General features: G+C 41.6%; 1 protein-coding gene across 1 annotated transcript in view; it reads right to left on the bottom strand.

Moving 5' to 3' along the window:
* lrfn5a (leucine rich repeat and fibronectin type III domain containing 5a) overlaps positions 1-22,356 on the bottom strand; it is a 129,683-nt gene extending 107,327 nt beyond the window's left edge. The window contains exon 1 of the mRNA XM_086127944.1: positions 21,921-22,356. The gene's annotated coding sequence lies outside the window, so the exon portion shown is untranslated. The remainder of the gene's footprint in view (positions 1-21,920) is intronic.
* Between the last annotated feature and the right edge of the window lie 4,452 nt (positions 22,357-26,808).

Raw genomic sequence — 26,808 nt, 5'->3', positions numbered from 1 at the left:
TGATGTAACTGACTAAATATTCTTGTCTGTCCATCTGTCTGTTCCACCAACACTGCATCACATCTCTCTCTCTCTCTTTCTCCTTTCTGCCTCTTGTCTCATTTCCTCTCACTACTCTTATCTGACGAAGTGAATTATTCATGTCTGCTCTTCAAGGAGGCTCTTTGTTCTCCTCCCTAGTGTTTTCTTCTTAAGCGCTTGGGATGGTGTGTGCATTTGAGTGCGGTGTATGTGGGGTTGAATGGCAGTGAAGTAATTCCAGTCTTCGGTTTTCAAAATGTTCACATGAACACACACAGACCAGTCACGCAATATTTCAGAAATACAGCAATGGTCCACATGTACAAAGAAAAGAGGAAAAAAAAGTGTTAGTGTGTGTGTGTGTGTGTGTGTGTGTGTGTGTGTGTGTGTGTGTCTTGGCCCTACCGGGTTCCTACACTTTTGAAATTTCAAAATTCCATCCCTTTTCCCGACTTCTTGGTAACAAATAAATAAATACATTTAAAAAATCTAATATTTGTGACATTTGATTAAAATTAAGTCATTTGGAGTCTTTACATGACATTATGTCAACAAATAATTGTATTAGGCATGGGGGCTCAAATAGACTTGCAGCGGAGTATGCTTGTATCCGTAAAGTCCAGAAATCACTGATAATGGTAGGCCTCGAAGGGCATTAACCTGCTCATACCATGGTCAGTTGCCAACAGAAATAATGAAATTAACAATTCATTCGTTTTGTACTTGTAGAAAAGAGAAAGCTTTCCTCAATCAATTTATTTTTCCTCACCATGCCTGAGGGCTGGAATATGAAGAGACATTCCAATTCCATAACTTCCTTTGGGAATATAAACTCTATTCGGCATTCCAGTAAATAGATGTTCTCGTTCGACAATGTTAAATAATCAGTTTTTATTATTACACATACAGTATATTTGGTATATTTATACATGATGCAAGATTGATACAAATTCTCAGTCCAGCCACACTGTACTCCCATCCAATTTTGTTGACCGGACAGCGACATAAAATTGTCAGCAATGGGCATCAATTTGCACCCACTTTCAAACCGACATTTAGCTGGACCGGCGAAACAAATGGAAACAAATGATTCAAAATAACACTCACCATCTCAGGTTAAAAGTAGCTGAGCTTCTGGATGCAAGAGAGGAGACATTACTTCGACCAACGATCTGCTTGTTGATTTGGTTGAAAAATGATATCTAAAACAAATCGTGGCGCATCATGGAGGTCTGTATGGAGTCTGCCCTGTTTGACTCGTCACGATCAAGCTGTTAAAAGCTGTGGGGGAGGGGGGGTCTCCACATATGACACAAGTTGTTTGCACAATGTCACACTTTCGTCAGTGACTTTGTACTTACATTTATGTATTGCAATGTGGTCTGATCCAGCAGACCAGTATTTACAAGACGTGCTGCTGACACCCCCTCTTGCACGAACTCTCCACTCGTCATGGCTGCTAATGTACTCTTCAAGGGAAAAGGAACCCCAAAATGTACAATAATAAGTTCTATGCAGCCCCGCTTGTCTAAACACGACATTCTGATTAATATTATGTTTGTGGAAAACGAGTTAAGCAGTAAAATTGACCCATTTTTGTACGACTCAGCGGGCGGCCATTTTGCCATTTGCTCTCAACTGAAATTAACATCACGGTTGCTCAAGTACAAACAAATCAAGGCTCAGCTTCAGAAAACAGGTGAGGTGCATCGAACATGTTATTGTTTGGAAAATTTTGGGGTTCACTTCTCCTTTAAAAAAGACTTTACCAAAAGATCGCAGAACGATCATCAGTTCACAAAAAAAAAAAAAAAAAGCTGTGTCATTTGCGAACAGCCATTCGAAATCACTGAACATTTATATATTGTTTAATTCAGTGGTTCTCAATTATTTGTCATATTTCCTCCCTGAGAATGCTCTGCGCAAACTCTGCCAATGAGAGCGCCACTGCCCCCTAACGTAGTGGAGGTGCAACTGCAAGTTATTTTAGGAGAGTAAAAAAATCAAAAAGCATGTTCCCCGAGGTCAAACGCGCCACCCCCTGACGGAGCCTCGCGCCCCCCCATGGGGGCGCGCCCCACTATTTGAGAAAAACTGGTTTAATTGGACATATTTTGTCAACGTACTGTATGCACTCATTAACATATCTGCAAAACCTTGAAAAAACAATCATGTTTTATCTGGAATTTTCTATAGATGTATACCCCAATTTTGTTCTAGTCATTTATTAAATAATTCTATACCTTCCTGTGTCCTAACTCTTCTGAACAGAAGTATCATTCCCATGTTTTTTTTAACGTGTAATTATCATTTAACTTTACCTGCAAGCTGAATTCTTGAGGTATTTGTGAGTTCACAAAACCAAGATAATTCACATTTTCATTCTGGCTTTTGCCAGGCTAATTAACATTATAAACTGTGAAAACTGCAAAACGGTCACTGGTCATCAATAATCCCCATTCATTGCTATCCGTTTAATTTGAAAATCTATTTTCAATTAACGTCGCACGATGGGTCGTGATTCTAGTGGGTAATCTGGGCACGTTTGTTTGTTTGTTTATTGTTTATTGAGCATATATAGTATACACAATAACAGGTTGACAAAAGTCAAACAAAAATTATGTAAGGAACATTAGAAAGTAGATAAAAGAAGAAAACACACATCATCACGGTTGTATGCTCAAGGGAGTAGGAAGAAGTAAGTAACTTATCTAGTCCTACCCCTTATTTTGTAGCAATTTCATTTGATCATTTTTCAAAACAAAGAAGAAAAGAAAAATCTACATATCATCAAATGCTTTTACCCTTATGTATACTATACTATTCTATTTATACACCTTTTGGTTTGTATATATATAGTTATTCTTTCTCCTTTTGTATTTCAATTTTCTGATATTCATTATAATTTTCATTTCTTGAATACAATTGATAAGTTGATCAAATCCAAAACAAGAACAACCGGTTGTCTTACTATATTTTATAAGTATATCAAATTTATCTTTTTAATTCTGATTCATGTAGTTTTTTTGTACTAATCTTTTGAATTGGTTTTTGAACTCCTCCAACGATTTGCTCATTTTCAGGTCCGTTTCAAGCTTATTCCACAGGTTGACACCTATTACTGATACACACCTTTGTTTGATGTTTGTTCTTGTTCTGGATTTTTTGTATTGATTTGTACCCCTTAGATGATAACAGCTCTCTCTAATTTCAAAAAGCTGCTGGATATTTTGGCAGAGGAGATTGTTATGTGCTTTATACATTAATTGGGTAATCTTGAAGTCAACCAAGTCATAGAATTTCATGGTGTTTAATTTGATGAATATTGGATTTGTGGGTTCTATATATTTAGACCTATTGATTATTCTGATTGCTTTTTTTTGTAGTTTTAAAACAGGGACTGTGTTTGTTTTACAAGCTTTTCCCCATATTTCTACACAGTAGGTCATATATGGGAGTAATAATGAGTAATATAATGTATACAAGGAGCTCTTACTCAACACATCCTTCGTTTTGTGGAGTATCCCGATAGTTTTGGATATTTTTTTTATAATGTTATCTATGTGTGGCTTCCAGGATAGTTTTGTATCTATTACTAGTCCAAGAAACTTATTTTCATAGACTCGTTCTATTTCAATTGAATCTATCTTTATTTTAACTTGGTCTTTGATTGGTCTCGTGCCAAAGACAACTAACTTAGTTTTTGTTAAATTTACAGATAGTTTATTTCTGTCGAACCAGTTTTTTAATTTTGTCAACTCATTTTCCACACTTTTCAGGAGTTGTTTCATATTTTTTCCAGAGCAGTAAAAGGTTGTGTCATCGGCGAATAGGACAGATTTGAGTTGATTTGGCACCCTACAGATATCGTTTATATATATAAAATGAATAGTTTTGGTCCAATCACTGACCCCTGAGGCACTCCATGGATAATCTTCAGCAGATTGGATTTTTAGTTTTTGAACTGCACATACTGATATCTGTTTTCTAAATAACTTTCAATCCATTTATATGCTGTGCCTCTGATGCCATATCTCTCTAATTTATTCAATAATATAGTATGGTCTATAGTATCAAAAGCTTTTTTTAGATCAAGAAAAATCCCGACCGTGTATTCTTTATTATCTATATTAGTGGCTATTGCTTCCACAAACTCCATTGCTGCCATTAAGGTGGTCCGTTTTTCTCTGAAGCCATATTGATTTTCACTTAATAGCATGTGTTTACATATGAAGTTGTCAAGTCTGCGAGAAAATATTTTTTCTAATATTTTTGAAAATTGTGATAACAGTGATATTGGTCTATAATTTGTAAAGAATTGTCTTTCCCCACTTTTAAAAATTGGAATGACTTTGGCTGTTTTCATTTTTGATGGAAAAATACCATCTTTAAATGACAGGTTGCATATATATGTAAAGGGTCGCACTACAAATTCTATAATCTGTTTTACTATTGACATATCAATATTAAAACAGTCAGTTGACTTTTTACTTTGATATGTTTTTACAATATTTAATATTTCATTTTGATTCACAGCAGTAAGAAACATTGTGGAAGGATTTTTTTCTATGTATTTATCTATTTCAAAAGAATTGATTGGATCAGGAATTTGTTTTGCTAAGTTACTGCCGATATTAACAAAATATTCATTAAATTCATTTGCTATTTCTGCAGTTTCCTCAATAATGCTATTTTTGTCTTTCATAAAATAGGTCGTCGTCACGTAGGTCAATACCGAAAAGAGTACCGGTATTAATAAATGAATCAGTCTTCCTATGCTTGTTTGTATTTATATTGAAATCAACACAAATGAAATTTGATATGTTGTAGCTGCATGAGAGCTAATTCTGTGAGTTAACAGTGTCGCTGACAATTGTTGACCCAGCTTGGTTTGTGATTTTGTTATGTTAATCATATAAATAGATTACATTGTTATCTTATGTAAGACGTTGTTTGAAGGATGAATTGCCAATTGGCTGTCATCTAAAATACATCTTGAAATGCCCTCGCCCCGCCCTACCTCCCTGTGCTCCTCCAGCCCTACGCACCTGCCTGATGCCTCAGGTCTGTGGACCAGACACGATTAGAGGTATGGAGATCTAAGTGGAGGCTCAAAGGGGATCGAAGCTTTCCCATTGCTGGTCCCTCTCTTTGGAATGACCTCCCGCTGAACGTTAGGCAAGCCCCCTCACTGCCCATCTTTAAAACTCCTCTTAAAACTCATTTTTAGTCTTTGGCTTTTGACTCAGCTTTGGATTTGACATTAGTTTGACTATTTTTGTGCCTTTTACTGTCTTCATGATTAATTTATTGTTTTATTGTTTGCTGTTGTATGCATTATTTTTGCTCCATGCACAGCACTTTGTATACAGCGGCGGTTGTTTAAAAATGCTCTATAAATGCAGCTGAGTTGAGTTGAAATCTACTATATTTGTAATAATCCACAAACAGTAGAGATGGGGTTCACGGAGCATACCACAAGGCCCATAGTAATCATCAAGCGTTCTCGTCCGACACACCAAATGTTTAGCAAATCTCTGTTCTGCTGATTGTGATACCGGCCTCTCCTTCAGTTTTTGTGCTGGAGGCAAAATGAATATTCATACCAGTTTAGACCTTTGTCATGAATATTCATAATGAGTAACGCCAAATATTCATATTAGCTAGCTGGGCCCAACAATGACAACATAATGATCACATACACACACATGCAAGCACAAACACATTCTTTCAGGTCGTTTTTGTTTTCTAATGGCAAAGGTAACATTTTCATACAGCATCAAAAAGACTATTCAGTGGATTCAGTGTCGGGACATGCTCTACTCACTTCTTAGACACTGACAATACCACACAACACAATACATCTTTATTTATATCGCGCTTTTACAACTTCTGCAGCAGAACATCCACCCATCCATCCATTTTCCGATCCTCTTATCCTCATAAGGGTCGCGGGCGGTGCTGGAGCCGATCCCAGCCGTCTTTGGGCAGTAGGTGGGGGGTCACCCTGAACCGGTTGCCAGCCAATCGCAGGGCACACACAGATGAACACTCACACCCAGGGACAATTTAGAGTCTTCAATCAGCCTCCCATGCATGTTTTTGTGAATGTGGGAGGAAACCGGAGAACCCGGAGAAAACCCACGCAGGTCCGGGGAGAACATGCAAACTCCACACAGGGAGGCCGGAGCTGGAATTGAACCTGGAACATCTGCACTGTGAGGTCGACGCGCGATGCTTAGTTTTTTTAAGCAGTTCTAGATGAAAGAGGAGAGAATCAAACCGACCTATCAACAGTGGATCACAGACATCATGCTCAAAATGTGCACACGTCTGCCACAAGTTAAGTAAACAAGAAGCTGTAGCATCCATTGACGAAAAAATTAGATTGGTTCACTTCTACTGTCCCGTGTAAATCCACTTCAATTCCGAGCGCTGACTCTCATTTTCAAATACGCATCCGCGCTCTACGCCGATGCAGGGATCTCCTCATCCTCAGCTACAGCAGACAGTCACACCAACGCAGACTGTCCAACAGCGTGGACATCTCCGATGAACAAAACAGTGCTGTGAAAAACACTGCCCATTCCAGGAGCAAAAAACACAAGCATCCGGGGCTGTCAAGCGGTGACATCTAGATTACACACTTATATTCAAGGTGTATCACAAAAAAATGCACTGATGATTCTTTTAATGAATGAATACTATATATACCATTTCTATATGAGACATTATTTACCAGTGGAACGGTGACAATAATACAAAAATGATAATGTAGTAACCACTGTTGTCATAGCAACAGACAATCGGTGGCAGCTTGTCTCAGTAGCAGCAACACAAGTTTAGGCCCAAAGAATCCGTCCACTTCAGGCCTGACAAGGCTGTCGTCAAATCCACCTTTTTCGAGGCCAACTCAAGTTCGAGTCACAAAGGTCCGAGTCAAAGTCAAGTCAGAGTCCAAGTTCAGAGGAGCTCAAGAGCAAACCCTAAAACAGAAAAATACCATTTTCATAAACATAAAGTAAGAGAAATCTTCTGAGATGGCTTGTTTTCATAACAGTGGATGCTGATAAAGAACAAAAACAATGAAAAAAAAAGTTGCTTTATTAATCATGGTCGACCTCGTGGGAGAAGAAGATTGGGCACTGAGGAGCAGCAAAAATAACGGCACCAACCTCAATGCTAATGAATGAGCATAAATGTGTTGCCACAGCAAGGTTTGCTGCTGCGAAGCTAATAATATTCAAAGAATAAAATAATTGGTTCTGTGAAACATGGACAAAACTAATATTAGGCCAAAACAGGTGGAAACTGTGTTATTGTCTTTCCCCAATATCAATAAAACCATGAGAAGACATGGTGCCTGCCTCTTACAGAAAGAATACAATGATCCCCCGCCACTTCACAAGTTTTGCGGCGTAGGTGTTTTGATTTTTTTTTTAATTAATCAAAAATTAAACAAAAAAATAAAGCCACATCGGCATCGATACTGCAGTCACGTTGTCTCAAGTTGATGTGCAAGAGTGAATGTTTCCCTGCATTCCAAACAAAGAGTTGACGGGTTTCAGAGGCTTATTACACGTCCACAAAAAAGGTGCATGATTGGTTGCCGGCACGACATTGACCAATGAGAGCACGAGTGGATTTATCCCATGAGCTGATTGGCTGAGCATCATCACCAGTCTGTTGATCTTCTCGCACATTGTATATGTGTCTTGTGGTCGCAGTAACTTTTTTTGTTTAAGCGATAACATTTTTCGATTAAGTTAAGCTGCCCTCTGATCCCTTGCCACCGCCGAACAATTGCCCATGTGTGGGACCGTGTGAGCCCACTCGTCTGACATGGCACCACCAATAGGGACACACGGTGGGGAGTTGGTTCGCAGCCTTGACCAGGTAGCCTTGTGTTGCTGAGTCACATCTTCACAGAGTCCCGTCTTTCTTTCTTTCATAGTACGTTTATCCCCAATTTTGGTTTGTTAATTAGAATCTCATTTTTTGGATGTTCGTTGGTTTCGTTTTTACTTTATTCTAAAATGCCTTCCTGCTTCCCCCTAATTGGGTCCAAATTCTAACTCACCATGTTAATCCAGAAGCATGACAAAAATGAAAAACAAAGATCCAGATTCCCCCAAAAATCCAAACCTTGTAGGTCATTTTCAGCAATATCTAAGAATTACCTGAACAATGCAAAAGGAAAATTATACAAATATTTTTCCACTATATACTAGATTAAAACCTATCATTTATTAATACCTTTTCTGTTAGACGGTCATGTTCAGAGATGCTCTGCCCACCTTTTGCACACTACCTCCCATAACACACCACTACCCTTCTACACACGCACAGCAAAGCACTGCCTCCATATTGTCAGCACAATCAGATACTTCCTCCGAGCCAAAGTCTTGCTAACAAGCTTACAGACTCTCAACGTGTAGTATGTGTGGTTTTGTGAGAGCTTTTGTGCTACATATGACACATCCATTATGCCCACACACACACACACACACGACAGAGCTGCACTTGTGTTCTGATGCGGGGTTAAGACCGACTTGCTTTTTGTCTGTAAGCTTGGCGTCACCTGCGATCACATGCATACGCATTGATGGCTGAAGAAAACAGCTGCGGGAGCATTAAATTTGTTTTACCGCGCAGTCATAATGGGGTCATGTGAGCAGCAAAGCTCAAATGGGTCACAGCCTGTGACTCACTGCACGGTGCGATCTACCTGCACACAGTAAACCCACCACTTGACAAAGAGCCATCAAGAAAAAGCCCCAGGGCTGGTTTTAAAATTGTAATGCTGACTCACTAGAATATACAGTGTTGCTCTTTGTCACGTATGCAAGGTGGTGGTGGACCCCAAAGAGCAGGCAGGAGGGAGGAGCAGGTTGTACTTGACGAATTGTATTAAACAGAAAACTGAATTCAAAACTAAGTCCCAAGAACAAAACGAATCCAAAGTAACAAACAAAACCATGGCAGAAGCTAAAACCACAATTACAGAAACATGACCGAAACAAACCTGGCAGGAACAAACAGCAACAAACAAACATGACAGTCGCCAAGAGCAAACAGCAACAATGACCTGACAATGAGTGGTCGGGCTGGGAGTCCTTTTAAAGCACTAATTACCTAATGACCAACAGGTGTGCAGCTGCAGGGGGAGCCCTACAGTGCCACCTGTTGGTCCCAAACCGAATCATGACACTCTTTTTATCATCTGAGATTTCCGTCAAGCATTTACAAAATCAACTTTACTTTGAGGATTTGGTAGGACTTGTATTATTGGATACAGCAATCAGAAGATAGAAATGAGCATACCACAAAAAAGGGGGATTCCAAGGAAATCAGCAATCATCTTTGTCACGTATGCAAGGTGGTGGTGGACCCCAAAGAGCAGGCAGGAGGGAGGAGCAGGTTGTACTTGACGAATTGTATTAAACAGAAAACTGAATTCAAAACTAAGTCCCAAGAACAAAACGAATCCAAAGTAACAAACAAAACCATGGCAGAAGCTAAAACCACAATTACAGAAACATGACCGAAACAAACCTGGCAGGAACAAACAGCAACAAACAAACATGACAGTCGCCAAGAGCAAACAGCAACAATGACCTGACAATGAGTGGTCGGGCTGGGAGTCCTTTTAAAGCACTAATTACCTAATGACCAACAGGTGTGCAGCTGCAGGGGGAGCCCTACAGTGCCACCTGTTGGTCCCAAACCGAATCATGACACTCTTTTTATCATCTGAGATTTCCGTCAAGCATTTACAAAATCAACTTTACTTTGAGGATTTGGTAGGACTTGTATTATTGGATACAGCAATCAGAAGATAGAAATGAGCATACCACAAAAAAGGGGGATTCCAAGGAAAAAAAAATATTTATTTATTTATAGAACATTATTTTTGATTTTACATTTACATTAAGGGGGCCTGGTGGTCAAGTGCAGAGGTACCGGGTTCAATTCCAGCTCCCTGTGTGGTGTTTGCATGTTTTCCCCGTGCCTATGTGGGTTGTCTCTGGGTGCTCAGTTTCCTCTCACATTCCAAAACATGCATGGCAGGCTGATTGAACACTCTAAATTGTCCCTGAGTGTGAGTGTTCGTCTGTGTATGCCCTGCGATTAGCTGGCAATCGGTTTAGGGTGTCCCCCGCCTACTGCCCGAAGATGGCTGAGATAGGCTCCAGAAACCCCCCGCGACCCTTGTGAGGATAAGCGGATTGGAAAACGGCTGGCTGGATGGATAAATTTACATTATAATATGAAGTTTGGCGTTTCATTGGACGGAAGTTCCAAAATTAACTATGAAAAAGAAACACTGACAAGCACAAAAATCTACTTGCCCTGAGTAAGATTCAGAAAGATGTCCGCTCTTGCCGACATAAAATGAGCCTCATTTGACCATCTGATCGGTACAAGTGCTTCCTTTGCATCTTGAATTATTATACAAAAAACGTAACTCCAAACTGTAAATCCTGCAGCGCATCAATGCGGTAAGGTTAGCAGATTAAATCACTAATAAGATTAAGCTGTCGTAAGGTTTGACTTTAGAGTAAGTACAGCTACAAGAAACTGACATCGGCAGTATAGGGACCAAAACAGCCCATATCAGGGGGCTCGGTACCCCATACTCCCGAAGCACCCCACACAGAACTCCCCGAGGGACACGGTCAAACGCCTTCTCCAAGTCCACAAAACACATGTAGACTGGTTGGGCGAATTCCCACATACCCTGGAGGACCCTGCTAAGGGTGTAGAGCTGGTCCACTGTTCCACGGCCGGGACGAAAACCACACTGCTCCTCCTCAATCTGAGGCTCGACTTCCTGACGGACCCTCCTCTCCAGCACCCCTGAATAGACCTTACCAGGGAGGCTGAGGTGTGTGATCCCTCTGTAGTTGGAACACACCCTCTGGTCCCCCTTTTTAAAAAGAGGGACCACCACCCCGGTCTGCCAATCCAGAGACACTCTCCCCGATGACCACGCGATGCTGCAGAGACCCCACAGCATCCAGAGCCTTGAGTAACTCCGGGCGGATCTCATCAACCCCTGGGGCCTTTCCACAGAGGAGCTTTTTAACCACATCGGTGACTTTAACCACAGAGATAGTAGAGCGCACCTCAGGGTCCTCAGACTCTGCTTCCTCCGAGGAAGGCGTGTTGGTGGAGTTGAGGAGGTCTTCAAAGTACTCTGCCCACCGGTTCACAACGTCCCGAGTTGAAGTCAGCAGCGCCCCATCCCCACTGTACAGAGTGTTAGTGGTGCACTGCTTCCCCCTCCTGAGACGTCGGATGGTGGACCAGAATTTCCTCGAAGCCGTCTGGAAGTCGGCTTCCATGGCCTCACCGAACTCTTCCCACACCCGGGTTTTTGACTCGGCGACCACCGAAGCTGCGTTTCGCTTAGCCAGTCGATATCTGTCAGCTGCTTCTGGGGTCCCACAGGCCATAAAGGCCCCAATAGGACTCCTTCTTCTGCTTGACGGCATCCCTTTCTGCTGGTGTCCACCAGCGAGTACAGGGGTTGCCGCCACGACAGGCACCAACCACCTTACGGCCACAACTTAGATTGGCCGCCTCAACATGGTCCATTCGGACTCAATGTCCCCCGCCTCCCCCGGGATATGGGAAAAGCTCTGCCGGAGGTGGGAGTGGAAACACTTTCTGACAGGGGATTCCGCCAGACGCTCCCAACAAACCCTCACAATACGTTTGGGTCTGCCAGGACGGACCGACATCTTCCCCCACCATCGGAGCCTACTCACCACCAGGTGGTGATCAGTTGACAGCTCCGCCCCCTCTCTTCACCCGAGTGTCCAAAACATGCGGCCTCAAATCCGATGATACAACCACAAAGTCAATCATCGAACTGCGGCCTAGGGTGTCCTAGTGCCAACTGCACATATGGACACCCTTATGTTTGAACAAGGTGTTCGTTATGGACAATCCGTGACGAGCACAGAAGTCCAACAACAAAACACCACTCGAGTTCTGATCGGGGGGGCCGTTCCTCCCAATCACGCCCTTCCAGGTCTCACTGTCATTGCCCACGTGAGCATTGAAGTCCCCCAGCAGAACAAGGGAGTATCCCGCAGGAATACTCTCCAGCACACCCTCCAAGGACTCCAAAAAGGGTGGGTATGCTGAGCTGCTGTTTGGTGCATATGCACAAACAACGGTCAGGACCCCCCATCCGAAGGCAGAGGGAGGCAACCCTCTCGTCTACTGGTGTGAATGTAATGGGCACTGAGTCGGGGGGCAATGAGTATGCCCACACCTGCTCTGCGCCTCTTACTGTGAGCAACTCCAGAGTGGAAGAGAGTCCAAGCCCTCTCGAGAGAACTGGTACCAGAACTCAGGCTGTGTGTGGAGGCAAGTCAGACTATATCCAGTCGGAACTTCTCTACCTAGCACACCAGCTTGGGCTCCTTCCCTGCAAGAGAGGTTCCCTGTATTCCACGTCCCTAGAGCTAGCTTCTGAAGCCGAGGATCGGACCGCCAGGGTCCCCAACTTTGGCTGCTGCCGAGCTCACATTGCACCCGACCCCTTTGGCCCCTCCCATGGGTGGTGAGTCCATGAGAAGGGGGACCCACGTTGCCTCTTCGGGCTGAGCCCGGCCGGGCCCCATTGTTTTAGGCCCGGCCACCAGGCGCTCGCCAACGAGCCCCACCTCCAGGCCTGGCTCCAGAGGGGGGCCCCGGTGACCCGCGTCTGGGCAAAGGAAACTGAGATCCATTCATTTTACTCATCATAAGGGGTCTTTGAGCCGTGCTTTGTCTGGTCCCTCACCTAGAACCTGTTTGCCATGGGTGACCCTGCCAGGGGCATAAAACCCCAGACAACTTAGCTCCTAGGATCATTGGGACACACAAACCCCTCCACCACGGTAAGGTGACGGCTCACGGAGGGGCAGAAATTAACAGTCAATACAAAACGAAGACATCCTAACGTACTCCTTTATAAACGTGGAGTTGTATAGCACGACGCCTCATGTGACTCAAAGATCTTTTAAAGACAGGCAGCATAGCAGCAAGACATATAGCATAGCTTGCACTTGCTTTGTGGGCTCAATCTGTGTGAACAGATGTTACGTGCACACAAGCTAGGCTAAATGTAGCTGCTTTTGGCATAGACCACCGATTTCTCATTTCCTGAATCCAGGCCTCTTAATTAAATGTAACATTTAATCTTCTCAGTGTCTAGTGTCGGAAAAAAAGTGATGACCTTATTGTCCTTGTAATTAAGACTCTTAGACTGATATTAACAGTTATATTGACAGGAAGAGTCCTATCTCAACCTACACAGCTCTCACCAATTCATCGCAGTTAACAAACTAGCCTTTCATCAACCTACCTACAATATGGAAAAAAAGTGGAAAATCAAGCCCCTTTAACTTGTCTCAAGCCAATAATTTCAACTAAATATTGGTGTCCACTTAATAGAGGATATTGATGTTTATGTTCCTTCATTTTGAGAATTCACTAAAGATGAAGTGAAGTCAACATGTGTATTAGGCCTGGTCCTCGAGGGCCACTGTCCTGCCTGTCTGGGATGTGGCCCTCCTGCAACACACCTGATTCAAATGATCAGCTCATCAGCCAGCTGTGAAGCAGCATTCAAATGATGCTGATTATTTGAATCAGGTGTGTTGCAGGAGAGCAGACCTTGAGGACCGAGTTTGGACATCCGTGCAGCAGATCATCAAAGCCAATTTTTATGTCTCATAAAGACAACCCAAGTAAATTTAAAATATAGTTTCAAAACGTTATACCGTATTTTCCGCACTATAAGGCACACCTAAAAGCATTCAATTTTCTCAAAAGCTGACAGCGCGCCTTATAATTCTACCCGCCTTATATAGATACTTACGCCTTATACAGATTTTTTTTTCACATTTAGCGAGTGGTGTGCCGCGAGATTTTAACAATGAAAGAAGTGTGCCTTAGCCCAAAAAAGTTTGAAAAACACTGCTCTACTACATACTCATCTGACTGACACCATCATACATGTGATCTGGCCTTTTCCAAGCATGTTCAACTCTTGGTGGATTTTTTTCAAGCTATTCTTTCAAAAAACAACAATTGGCATGTTTACAGTATGTAATTATTCATACTTTTAGATACTGATTTGGAACAAAATATGCCAAGAAAACACAATGTATTGGTTGTTAGTTGTACTTGAGTGAACTTAACCACCAGGCGCCATCTAGATTACCTCTCTCTGCTCAGGCAGGATTAATCTATTTAGAGGCACTGTGATTAAACAACAGATCATTAGTTTGAGGGAAAATACTAGTTAGGCATTTATCTGCATAGACTCTACACCAGGAGTGTCAAATCCATTTTCATTGGAGGGCCATTATGACTGGAAATCATATAAAGAAGTCAAGAATAACGGTTTATTGAACTATTGTTTAAGTTAGTTCCTGTTTGGCAACAACAAAATGTTGACAATATCTCTCTTATTTATTACATATGAGAATTTGAAATGTTGGTACATATTTTAGCAAGCCTCATGGATGTTGTCATGTTTGATTTGCTTTCATGGGCCACATAAAATGGTGTGGCGGGCCAGATCTGGCCCCCGGGCCTTGACTTTGACACCTGTGCTCTACACTGTTTGTTTACTCTGTACCTCCCAAAAATGTTAATTGTAACATTGTCTCAATATGCCAAAATACTCTAAACTGCTAAACTGAGAGCTGCCAACCTCTTTCCAGAAAAAGAAATTAACATGACCATGGGATGGATATAGCGGTGTGTGTGTGTGTGTGTGTGTGTCCTGAACTGATCACATGATTTTCGGCTTGTCCGGTATTGGGTGAAAAGGTTTTATTTTCTGAACATTTAAAGGTCACAAAGCTACAAAATAACCCAAATGTGCAAATATCTTGCCAAACTGAACAGTGGTATCTTAGTTTTATATTTGACATTGTTACTTTTTTTTGGGGGGGGGGTTCTTTTTTTAGTCACAATGTAGTTAGTGTGACATGCACGCACCCACAGACACGTCTCCTCAGCTGCGCACATCTCTCCTGCAGGCAGAGACAGAGCGGCGGGTTTGTCTTCATAGCTTATTTGGAGGGAGAAGAAAGCCGAAAGATACTCCAAAATAAATCTGCTTTGCCTGATATAAAGAAGCCTCCTCGCTAAACAGCATCATTAAAAAGTTGAGAACTGAGAGTGGGACAGACAAGTTTGAGACTGTGACACGTGCAAACAAGATAACTTCAAATAGTTTATCGAGTGTGAATTGTTTGGCAACAAACAAGATTATTCCCCACTGGTTGTATTTAACAAAGTCAGAAATCAATCGTGTCTTTTCTCGATGAGAGAAGTCACGCACATACCCAACAACTACGTAGCTGCGTGGACATGTCATTTTAGCCCACACAAATTGATACATTCCGATTCAAATGTATTGTTGACCATTCGATCAATCAAACATATCAAATAGAGGCATCCCTCATTCTATGGTCATGATTAAATGAGCCATTCAACCAAATTGGTGCCATTTGCGCCCCTAAGCGCCTGTATTAAATAAATACAGACAGACCGACAGACAGACAGACAGACATGCATAAATAAGGACCCAAAAAAATCTTTCGGGCAACTGGGCCGAAACTCTGTCATAGGCCGCCTCAGAAAGCACTGTGCCAGCCATTGTCAAAGAGTTGAGAGAGCTGAGAGTGCAACAGAATGCGACACGTCCAAACGACATAATTTCATATAGAAGTTTAACGAGTACAAATTATTTGGTGACCAGCAAGCTTATTCCCAACTGGTTGCATTTTAACGAGGACATAAATCACGAGTGTCGTTTCTAGATGAGGGAAGTCACGCAGAAATCATTAGGGCCGGGCGATAAAGTGTATATCAGGGGTGTCAAACTCATTTTTGTCGCAGGCCACATTGTAGTTACCGCTTCCCTTGGATGGCTGTGATGACTGTGAAACCATATCAAGAAGTCAAGTATAATCGTTTCTTCAACTATTTGAGTTACTGTAATGAGAGGTTTGGTAACAAGAAAATGCAACAATGTCGCTGTTATTTATTAGATATGAGTAAGAATTTAAAATGTTGGTGCATGTATTAGGAAGCATCGTGGAATTTGATTTGCTTTCACCAGCCCTGAGAAATGATATGATGGGCCAGATTCAGCCCCCGGGCCTTGAGTTTAAAACTTGCCATGTACATTGTATCGAAATCGAGATATGAACATTCAAGATATTAATATCAAAGTGAGGCTCAATTCTGGGGCCTCTGCTGTTCTCGCTGTATCTGCTCCCATTGGGTTCCATCTTCCTCAAAATGAGGATAGTTCGAGCGTGGTTTTTTTTCTCCCCCTCTCCCTCCCTTGTGGTTTCTTTCTGACTTCCGGGTTGAGTGAACGCTGGCGCGTTTGGCTGCCGCTGCCCAACCCGTGTTGTTTTGTGTTTTTTGTTCTTGTAAAGTGTCCTTGGGTGTCTTGAAAGGCGCTTATAAATAAAATGTATTATTATTATTATTATTATTAAGGAAACATGGTATTCCCTTCCACTGCTATGCAGATGACTGCCAGATCTATGTCCCACTGAGCAAAAAAGACGCCTTCTCATTAAGGCCACTCCTATCCTGCCTGGAAGAAATCAAAACCTGAATGGCACATAATTTCTTGAAGTTCAATGAAAAGAAGACAGAGGTGATACTGTTTGGTCCCAGTGGCCCTTGTACATCCCATCCTGTAGACTTGGGCCCCCTGTCTCAAGAGGGTCAAGAGGGCGGCGGGACACATGCAGCCGCTGATGCCAAGACAGCACACACACTTCAGTGCTTGCTTTCAAGTGTATATGGCTTGTTGACCTATATTATATTATAATGTTTTACAACATTACATGACCATATTTATAATTTCTAAATTAAGACAAGATAAAATAAAATAGCAGTGCTGGTAAAAATGTACAAACGGCCCACGCCTGACTGGCACCGGCGACGCATTATCCCATTTTGGTCACATCATAAAACAGACCATTATCTAAGCTTCAGCAAACTGGTGTAATCCGACAAGCACTACGACAGTAAAGACAGAGGTGCCGTAAAGTGTCATGGTAGTTGTTATTCTATGATGAATGCAGTTTTTTTCAGTTTAATTCAGTTGGTCCCTGAGCATCAGTGAACATAATAATATGGCAATGAAGCTTGACATTGTGTTGCTGCACTTGTTCCTCGCCACTGATAAGAATCTAATAGCCTCAAATTGTCAGCTTTTGGCTAAAGTTGGACTCATCTGCTAGCTTCCACTGAGCCTACTCGCGGAATGATACCGCATCTGTAATTGGCGAATGACCTCCCACTGAACATTCGGCAAGCCCCCTCACTGCTCATCTTTAAAACCCTCCTCAAAACTCACTTGTAGTCTTTGGCATTTGACTCAACATGACTCATTTGATCTTAGTTTGACTGTTTGGTGCCTACCAGGGGCGATTGCTCAAAGACTGCAACGGAAGCTCAGCTTCCCCTAAAATGTCAAAAAATAAGTGATCAAATATATATTTGTACATACAATTGTGTGTACATGTTATTGACTAAATATGCGATACAATGCGCTCAACTTTTGTTCCGAATCAGCTTCTTATTACTGGTTAAGACGCGACTCTCTTCTCATTCATTCCCACAGCTTCACTGTGCTTTAAACTGTGTGGACGCTGATCGTCTACAGCGCGGATGCTGAGCGTCTAGACTCAAGATCATTTATCTTGGATAAATGCTGGTTTTGTCCCATCCATTGGTCGCTCAGCGTCTCTGGGAGTCTATGGACAGTGGGCGTGTATCGGCTGGCCCGGACGCTCAGCTTTTCTGCATGATGATTGGATGATCTGTCTGAGGCTGAATCTCTATTTGATTGACAGTGAAATGAGCCAATCACCGATCTTTTGGTGTTGGCATCCGTGGGAGCATTTTTCAATTCTCATTCTGTTCTGAGTTGGACTGGAGGCGTCATCTAATAATCTTAGCGACACTCTCTTTGTTGACAACGACAAGCGACAGATTAATATTTTATTTCTGGTGTGTTTTATTGAAGTTCCTTGTGACTGACTGACTGATATCACCACAGTTAAGACCCTGGAAAAGACGCCTTTTAGGTATAACAGGGTCACAGATCATTTTCTTGAAAAGGAAAGGAGAGTAGAATTCACGTATAAATAAACGGACACATTTTATGATGTAGGCCGAAATTGAGCTTCCCCTCCTTGACTGACCAGCATCCGCCACCGGTGCCTACTACCATCTTTGTGACTGATTATTGCTTTATTGTTGTATATATGTTAGTTGCTCCATGTACAGCACTTTGTATGGAGCAATGGCTGTTTGAAAGTGCTCTATAAATACAGTTGAGTTGAGTTGAGAGTTCAGTTGAATTGTCAAGCATACATTGATATTATCTATGAATTATTTTTGCTCATTTTCAACATGTTTGCACAATTTTGTGACCAATAATTTCTGAAAATATCCGCAATGATCAATATTGCAGGCGTAACGAGGTAGTGTTCAATAATGCGAACAATCCGTAACAGTTAGCAGCTATGCAACAGTGTTGTAATTATTGCATCTGAGCCTTTACGCTGTTTTTTTTTAAATAGAAAAAGAAAGACACTTGCTGTTTCACCTAAAAATGAATTATGTTGAAAACTCAAAAACAAGAATTCAGAACCCAAACAAACCATAGAAAGAAAATCCAGAACAGCCTCCTGAAACGAATTGTGTTTGTTGAGGATATTGTGTACTATCGTCGCATCGATATAATCAATTCAGACGTCACAATGACACTCAAGCTCCCAAACAAGGCTTGCCACCACTTTGCAAATTTTATCTAACATACATGGCCACCAGCATTCTTGCTCACATCCATACTCTCTCCTCTCTGTGGTTCTGTTTATTCAGCTCTGTCTCTCAGCAGTGGAAGAAATTGAATTAGAGCTCCACCATCCACTCTGCAGGATCCTGCAACCCTCTGTCAGATAGTTAAAGAGAGAGTGAAGGAAAGCTGCTGCTGAAAGCTGAGATAAACAGAGGGCAAGAAGAAAGACGCTGTAATAAAAATCCCCCTGGCCAGATAAAGAACATTCTGAACAGCCTCTACTTCCTTGTACTATAGGACTGATAGCAGTCAACACGTTTGTCTTTTCTGAGCAAGGGTGGGGGTATCTTACAAAAAGAAGATGGTGTACAATGAGCTAAGTGGCTGACATCTGCTGCAAACAGAGAAGAAAATGCAAAGTAATTGATCACCATTTTATTAACAGTATAGACCATAAACCTGTCTTACAAGTTTACCATAAGAATACTCTTTGTAGCTTCTGCTAACAACCATGGCTAAACTTCGCTTCTCCCCGACACACAAAAATCTCTCAGTTTCAAAATATCACTTACGTTAACATATGTTCCAACACCAAATTCTATTTTCTCATTGGGGCTTTGGTGTTGTCTTGTGGTGTTTAAGACCATGACAGATAAAGCAAGTAAAAAGCAAATAGGTGAGTTTTTTTTTCAGTCAATAGCTGAGAAGAGTTTCCACAAGAAAAAAATATGAAAAGGTGAATTCGGGTAGAATCATCCGCGAATGGGCGGCAGTTCACTGTAAATGAGCTCAAGAGACATCTGGAAAACTTCTCCCTTCCCCACTCATGCCATTTTTGAAGCCGTGTTTATCACCAAGGTAGACAGATAAGCATCTGTTGTTGGAGCAACAGCCAACGGTGGGAGAGTTGATTCCAGAAACATCCATGAAATTGGGCAAAGCTTTCTTTATTCCCTCGTTTGATTGTTCAGCCAAAACTGCAGTCCAAGTTCCTTTATTGTGAAGCTATTGCAAAAGCAAACTACCGGTACTCTTTTTACATGTAAGTAGGACACTTAAACCAATGAAAATGAATGAAAATCACCATTTCTTCACATGCTCAGCCAGACACTCTTTGTAATGCCAGAAAATATTTGCATAATGCTTTCTTATCCATGGGCGATCAGCACCATTACAAGTTGTTCATGTCCATATATTTATTATATTGATCAATCAATACAAGTGAATTTACCTGGACAAACCTGGACAATTAGAGTCCAGCAAATAACTGATGAATCACAATTAAAAAGTGGCCATATTCAGCGGATAAGGTTACATTTGATTTAAAAACAAAACAAAAGGTTACATTTTGATTGCAAAACAAACAATAAAACAAAGAAGATGCACAGTGTCAAAATATAAGAGTATTGTGTGTAGTGGTAATGTTTTGACTTTAAATTTGTTGTAGTGAATTTGCTTGTTTTTACATTTAGCAAAAATACTGCATGTTTACATTTATGAGAATTATGTGCTTTAAACACATAATAAAACAGAGGCATAAGAATGGGCCGGAGAGGGAATATTTTTCAAACGATCATTTTCATGATATTGCACTTTCAGGTCACCCGGACAGTTTTAACTCACATGACGAACAACAATTTTTTAATCACTGCAAACTCTACCTTTAAATAAACATTAAATAAAGTAACCTGGCCCTGTGTGGATTAAGTACGGATTCTACGGACCTATGAGACGTGTGTGTCTGATCACATCTGGCATAAATGTAAGACAATATTTCAGAAAAAGATCATCAGACCAACAGTCTGATGTTCTTTTCAGGTGGTGGGAGTTGCTTTGTTACTTCAGGACCTGGATAATTTATTGTGATTGATTGAACTAAGAATTAGTCTCTTGAGCAGAAAAGGTTAGGTTAGTGAGTACTTTATCACACTGGCCTGAGTAGATTTGAATATTTTTTCCTTAATAAATAAAATGTCCATCTAAAATTTGCATTTTATTTTTACTGAGATTATCATTGTCTGATGATCTTAAAAATTTAAGTTGGGAAAGTCTGCAACACACTCTCTCTCTCTCTCTCTCTCTTTCCACCCATATGTACAGTATGTTTGTATTTTTGTGTGTATGTATATATATATATATATATATATATATATATATATATATATATATATACACACTGTATATATATACAGTATATACATATACACATTCATATACATATGTGTGTGTATACACTCACTCACACACACACACGCACACACCCGCACACACACAGACACACACACACACACACACGCAAAATGAGACTAATACAAAAGGAATGGTTTACCTGAAACACATTCATATTTTATGCACACACTGTATTTTGCTGCTAGTATTGTTCCTGCGCATTCATAATTTGCTCCAATATAAGACGAACCTTTCTACTGCGAACCTTTCTTTTTCACACTGCAAATAACATGTACTCTGACACACAAATACAGTATGTCAAAAACAGTCTTTGCCCGCCCCTCACAAGCTGGAGGCAGGTGTAAAAACGTGACGCACAACATCGGGTATTAGTTTATTTTCTGAAGGATTGGCTGATCAGATATTGTCTCCAAGTATCATTCGTGTGCATTTGAGCCACACACAGCACACTTACACGCGCACGTCGTTTGCTCACCCCAGGCTGGTGGAATTTAGCCTCAACGCACTGATATCCGGCCAAGGATTACGCGCACGCACACACACACACACACACACACAGAGGCGCGGGCGCGCGCGCACACACACGCACTCTGCACCTGTACAACTTGCACTGCACTAATACTGTGACCTTGGTATGTTCTGATCTCCTCGAGTAACCCATGCACCCCACCCAGCACATCATCCCAAGGTAACACTCGGCATACCAGTAGGACTAACTCTTCTTCAGCTCCACAAACCATTTCATCACTGAAATGCTGCACTCAAACGAATGCATGATGAGGGAGGATGGCATTATTGTGCGGATGCATGGAAATAAAACGGCACATTGAAATCATAACTGTGAGGGGAAAAAAAACTTTACCTTCGTTCCTGTATGTACCAGCCTTTGTTGGCTTCCTTCGATGACTACGCGTCAGGGCTCAGTTATAGCTTCAAATCCCATCGTTACAATTGAGCCACGGTTGTAACTCCACAACATAGGTTCCAAACGAAAGAATAAGGGTCATTCATGTATGTGCAGGGGAATCTGTGAATATCCCTTGAGGTGAATGTAAATCCCGTCTAGATGTAGACTTCAGTCTTCCGAAGGGGTGCGTCCATTCTGCATTCACGCAGCGGTCGACGGCGTCCTTCTTCTCGCCTTCGTCTTTTTTGCTCTCTCCCAGTTTTTTTCTCCGCGTTTCATCCCGCCATTCGCAAGGTTAGTAAAGAATCCCATTCGTGAGAACTTGACACAGAGCCACTTCAGCCGTTGCCCCTGTCCTCCCTTTTTTACCCTTGCATCTTCCACTCCGTCCCACCAGTGCTCCCCCCCCCCCCCCCCCAATCCCCCACACCCGCCGATCGCTCTCCTCGCGCAGGTGACCCACGGACAATTCCTCTACAATAGTCCAATATCCCGAGCAAGACCCATTTCAAAACCAGCTCAGGTATACAATAAAAGAAAAGAAAAGGATTCACCTTTGGTGCGCCGAAGGATGTCAAAAGTGCAACATTTTCAACAAGACATTTTAAGTCACTTTCCAGTCTCAAGCTGCTGTCTCTTTTTGTCTCTCGTCGTAGCTGCGAATCTCTGTCAAGTCAGCACTGTGTGTCTCAACTGTAGTCCGCGGAAGGAAAAAATAAATAAATAAACTTGTGAGGAAGGGAAAAAAATGTTTCGTTCCAAGCTTACAATGAAATTCGTGTTCGCGTTTCCCCGACCACAGACAAGTGAATAACAGAACTCCGCTGATCCTCGCTCCGCGGTGACCGCTTCTCTTGCACAGTTAATCCACAGAGCGCTTTGGGTAAAAGCGGTCAAACAACGCCATTCAGTCAAATCTACTTCCTGTTCACTTCTCTTCAAAATAAAACATTCGATAGAAAGTCCAAAACGAAAACGATGATAAACTAGAATTGAATTTGAGTGACTGAGATCAAAATAAATAAATAAATAAATAAAGTATCACCCACCCAACCAATTAGCTCAGAGGCAGAGTATACCTGGACTGGCCGCCAACCGAAAGCAAAACTAATTATGCAGATGCTGCTGGTGTTGAGAAAAGTGATGAGGATTCTATGAGTGATCCATAATGTTCAACTCAAAGATAGTTTATGTTCAAAAGACATGTTTGCACCTTTGAGGTGGTGGGGTCTCAAGTGGTATTGTGTTTTTCCACAGGAGAGGAACCCGAATCCCAACAAGGAGCCATGCAATTTTGTCATCACTTTTATTTCAACAAAACTTTCAGTTAAAATGACCAATCTTGACGTTGGTTTTACAGAATGTCCAGAGAATTTATTGAAATCTCCAAATGATTTGGACAGTTAGTTCATACTGCAAATGTATTTATACAAATAAAATCAGGTGGATTAGGAACAATACCGAATATCCATCAATCCTTAAATCATACAATGATGGAACGTGCACAATCACTGCAGAAGCAGGGACTTCTTCAAATGACTCTTTTTTTTTTAAAATAAGAACTCACTTCTTTATGCTGTGATGATCATATTTAACTTTCAAACATTTCCGTTGCTTTTAAACTCTTTTCTTGCCAGTTTACACCGATAATCCGATCATGTGTATGGGGGAGCGGAGGGTTTCCATCTCGCCATTCTTCCTTATTTGTCGATTAGAGTGCAACTGGAATTAAGACATTTGAAATTATACAAATAACCATGGAGATGAAGACATTTTGGGATTGTATTCCGTATCTGTGTACTTTGTATTCTGTCTTTCTCGCAATCCTTCATTTTTCTGCATCACGGAACTATGTTTTGACCAAAAACAATATAAGTGCCATTATGTTCAATAGAATACCAATATGTATTCTACCATCTCTCCTTTTTCAACATGAGTATCACCATATTTGCAGGCGGATTAGGTGGGAAATGGTTGTTGATGAAGTGTGTTTACACAACTGGCACCCCGTGGTTATGTTGTGAAGAGTGCAACATGAAAAAAACAGATTTGGAGATATGTGGTCCCTGCACTGCACTGATAAGACAAAATGTGCAACAGTTCCCGGGTCCATGCACAGGAGCATAAAGGGGAAAGATGAATGCCAAAAAAGACACCTTTGACCACAGTGAGGCTTGCCATGGATGACCGATGACAAGCATGTTCATGGGAGAGAGATGTTTGGCCCTTTCTGATGATTGGCGCGGCGGGGGGGGGGGGGGGGGGTAGCAAAAAAACTAGGTCTACAGCCTTGTTTGCGTCTCTGTATTTCATAGATAGACAGATGGAGAGAGAAAGAGAGAGAGAGAGAGAGAGAGAGAGAAACAGAGATCGATCGATAGCTATATAGAGTATATTTGAGAATGTGAGCCGCGTCCCCCAAAATAAACGAGGATAGGTTCAAGCTCCTTGTGACCCTGGACCGAATAAGATAAGCAATACAGACAGTAGTCTGATGTATGGGCACCATAGAGATCAGGACTCAAATTGAATAAATGCGTAGTTATTGGTCCAGTATTATCAAAAATCTGGCATTAATACACAGGAAAAACATTTAATTTGATCAATTGCTCTTATCGTATGTCGAGTATGCTGGGAAATCACGCAGTGTGTGGCATTCGTAATCCTGCATGGCAGAACTGCTCATCGTGACAACAAACAAGCAGAATCTGACCTTCAGGCTGATGTTGCAGTTTATCGATTCGCTCTGAACAGCCACTCAAGTCAATGAGACAGGTGGCTGATGGGTTCGTACCCTACTGAAATCACGATTCTTTTTTTTTTTTCGCCGAGAGCTCATAAAAATGTGGACAGCCCACAACTACTCCCATTATAGAGCCAGATCAGATTCGTCATTTCTCCACCCCCCTCAAGTTGGGCCTCCTTTACACCATTATGAAATTTCACTTTATTAAGACTACGAGTAGCTTTATGGAAGCAATGTTTGCAAGACAGGCGACTCATGGTGTGTTCTAATGGTTAGCGCGTCGACCTCACAGTGCAGAGGCCGTTGGTTGGATCCCGTCTCCGGCCTTCCTGTGTGGAGTTTGCATGTTCTCCCCGGGCCTGCGTGGGTTTTCTCCGGGTACTCCGGCTTGCTCCCACATTCCAAAAACATGCATGTCAGGCTGATTGAACACTCTAAATTGTCCCTAGGTGTGAGCGTGAGCGCGGAATGTTTGTTCGTCTCTGTGTGCCCTGCGATTGGCTGGCAACCAGTTCAGGGTGCCCCCCGGCTACTGCCCGAAGACAGCTGGGATAGGCTCCAGCACCTCCCGCGACACTTGTGAGGATAAAGCGGATCAGAAAATGGATGGATGATTGCAACTTTCTCGCTGTCTTAGAGCATACATTTCTGGCAATAAACTACAATACAGTATGTCTCTATGAGCTTGGTTGCAGTGTTGCCCTCTGGTGATTCAGTATTTACTTGATCATAGCCAAAGACTTGACAGTAGTTGGATCGACTTTCACTTGAAGCGTTAAACTGCTCGCCATGAAAGTACTTTGCATGAGACTCAAGTTAGCTTGTCTTGAAATGCACTGTATTGTCATCATGGCAGGATGTTGTCCAAGTATAATCAATCCGTGTGAACAACACATAGCTCCTAAGGTGGTGAACACTGATCGTGCTACAGTTAACCACAAGCAGTTTATCCCAGCCTCTCTTGGTGACGTTATTCATTTGCCCTGAGAAGAGTTGGACAGATTTGACATAAACCACCCTACCAAGACCCATTCAGCTGTCAGGGCAAATAAATTACCGAGGCTTATTCTGTTGTCAGAGCCAAGAAATTAACCGTCATCGAAATGGCTTTTTAATGGAGTCTGGCACGTTCCAAGACATTCAAAAGCACTCATCTGCTAGCTGTTGAATCTTTTTTGTTTTGTTTTTTTTATACAACGTAAGCTACATGATTTATGAGCATTTCTTCTCTGCAGTGTCGCAATAAAATATCAGTAATAACTGCCACTGAAATTTAATTGCATTCCGTACTAGATAGAATTTGCTATTTAAACACAGAGAATCCCTCTTCAAATTTAATTGTATGTAATTGATATGGACTCCCACAGTTAATATGTTCAGAACATTAATTCTACACCCAGCCGCTATTTTCCCTTTTTCTCCATGATCCTTTACCAGAACACTTGGCTCTTATACTAAAAAAAAAAGATTAAAATAACGTCGGGGTTTGTTTTTTTTGCAATGAAGACTGTCCACCCGGATTTGGATTTAAACAATGTCAATCGTGTGATTCATTCACAGAAAATGCCCACACTTGATGTGTCTTGTTGGTTGTTGATGAAACTTGTACTGTTATATTTGAAGTACAGTAATTCATGTTGAGCTAGAATCCAAACGGTATTATCATGGATAACACTGATTTTGCAGAAGGCCAAATTGAAAATTTAATTCTAATATCACCATGACTACTCTTGACCATCCATCCATTTCCAGTCAACACGGTTTTGGGTTAGCTGTAGCTTATCCCAGCAGAGTTTGCATGCAAACTCCACACAGGAAGAAATACTTATTACTCATATCCATCAAAATAAACTCAAGACAAATGTTTTGTTGTGTTCTAGGGGAATTCAAACAATCTCTCACAATGATAGAATACGCTGAGGAGACTGGTTCTACTTTGTAAGTTCAAGTTTTCAAGAAAAAAAAGATAATAAGTGCATGTTCCTGTCTTTTTATGCATACGTTTGTACACTTTAATATGATAGGAAACGGTGCCTTCCAGAACAAAGCCGAATGGCGCATAGCTGTCAGACCTGTGGGGCTAATGAACCACATGCC

This window comes from Hippocampus guttulatus, chromosome 13, assembly GCF_054856545.1.
Source record: "Hippocampus guttulatus isolate MCC_2025c chromosome 13, RoL_Hgut_1.0, whole genome shotgun sequence".
NCBI classification, from domain to species: domain Eukaryota; kingdom Metazoa; phylum Chordata; class Actinopteri; order Syngnathiformes; family Syngnathidae; genus Hippocampus; species Hippocampus guttulatus.
Note: the sequence above shows the minus strand (reverse complement) of the source record. Positions and strands in the feature narration are given on the sequence as shown.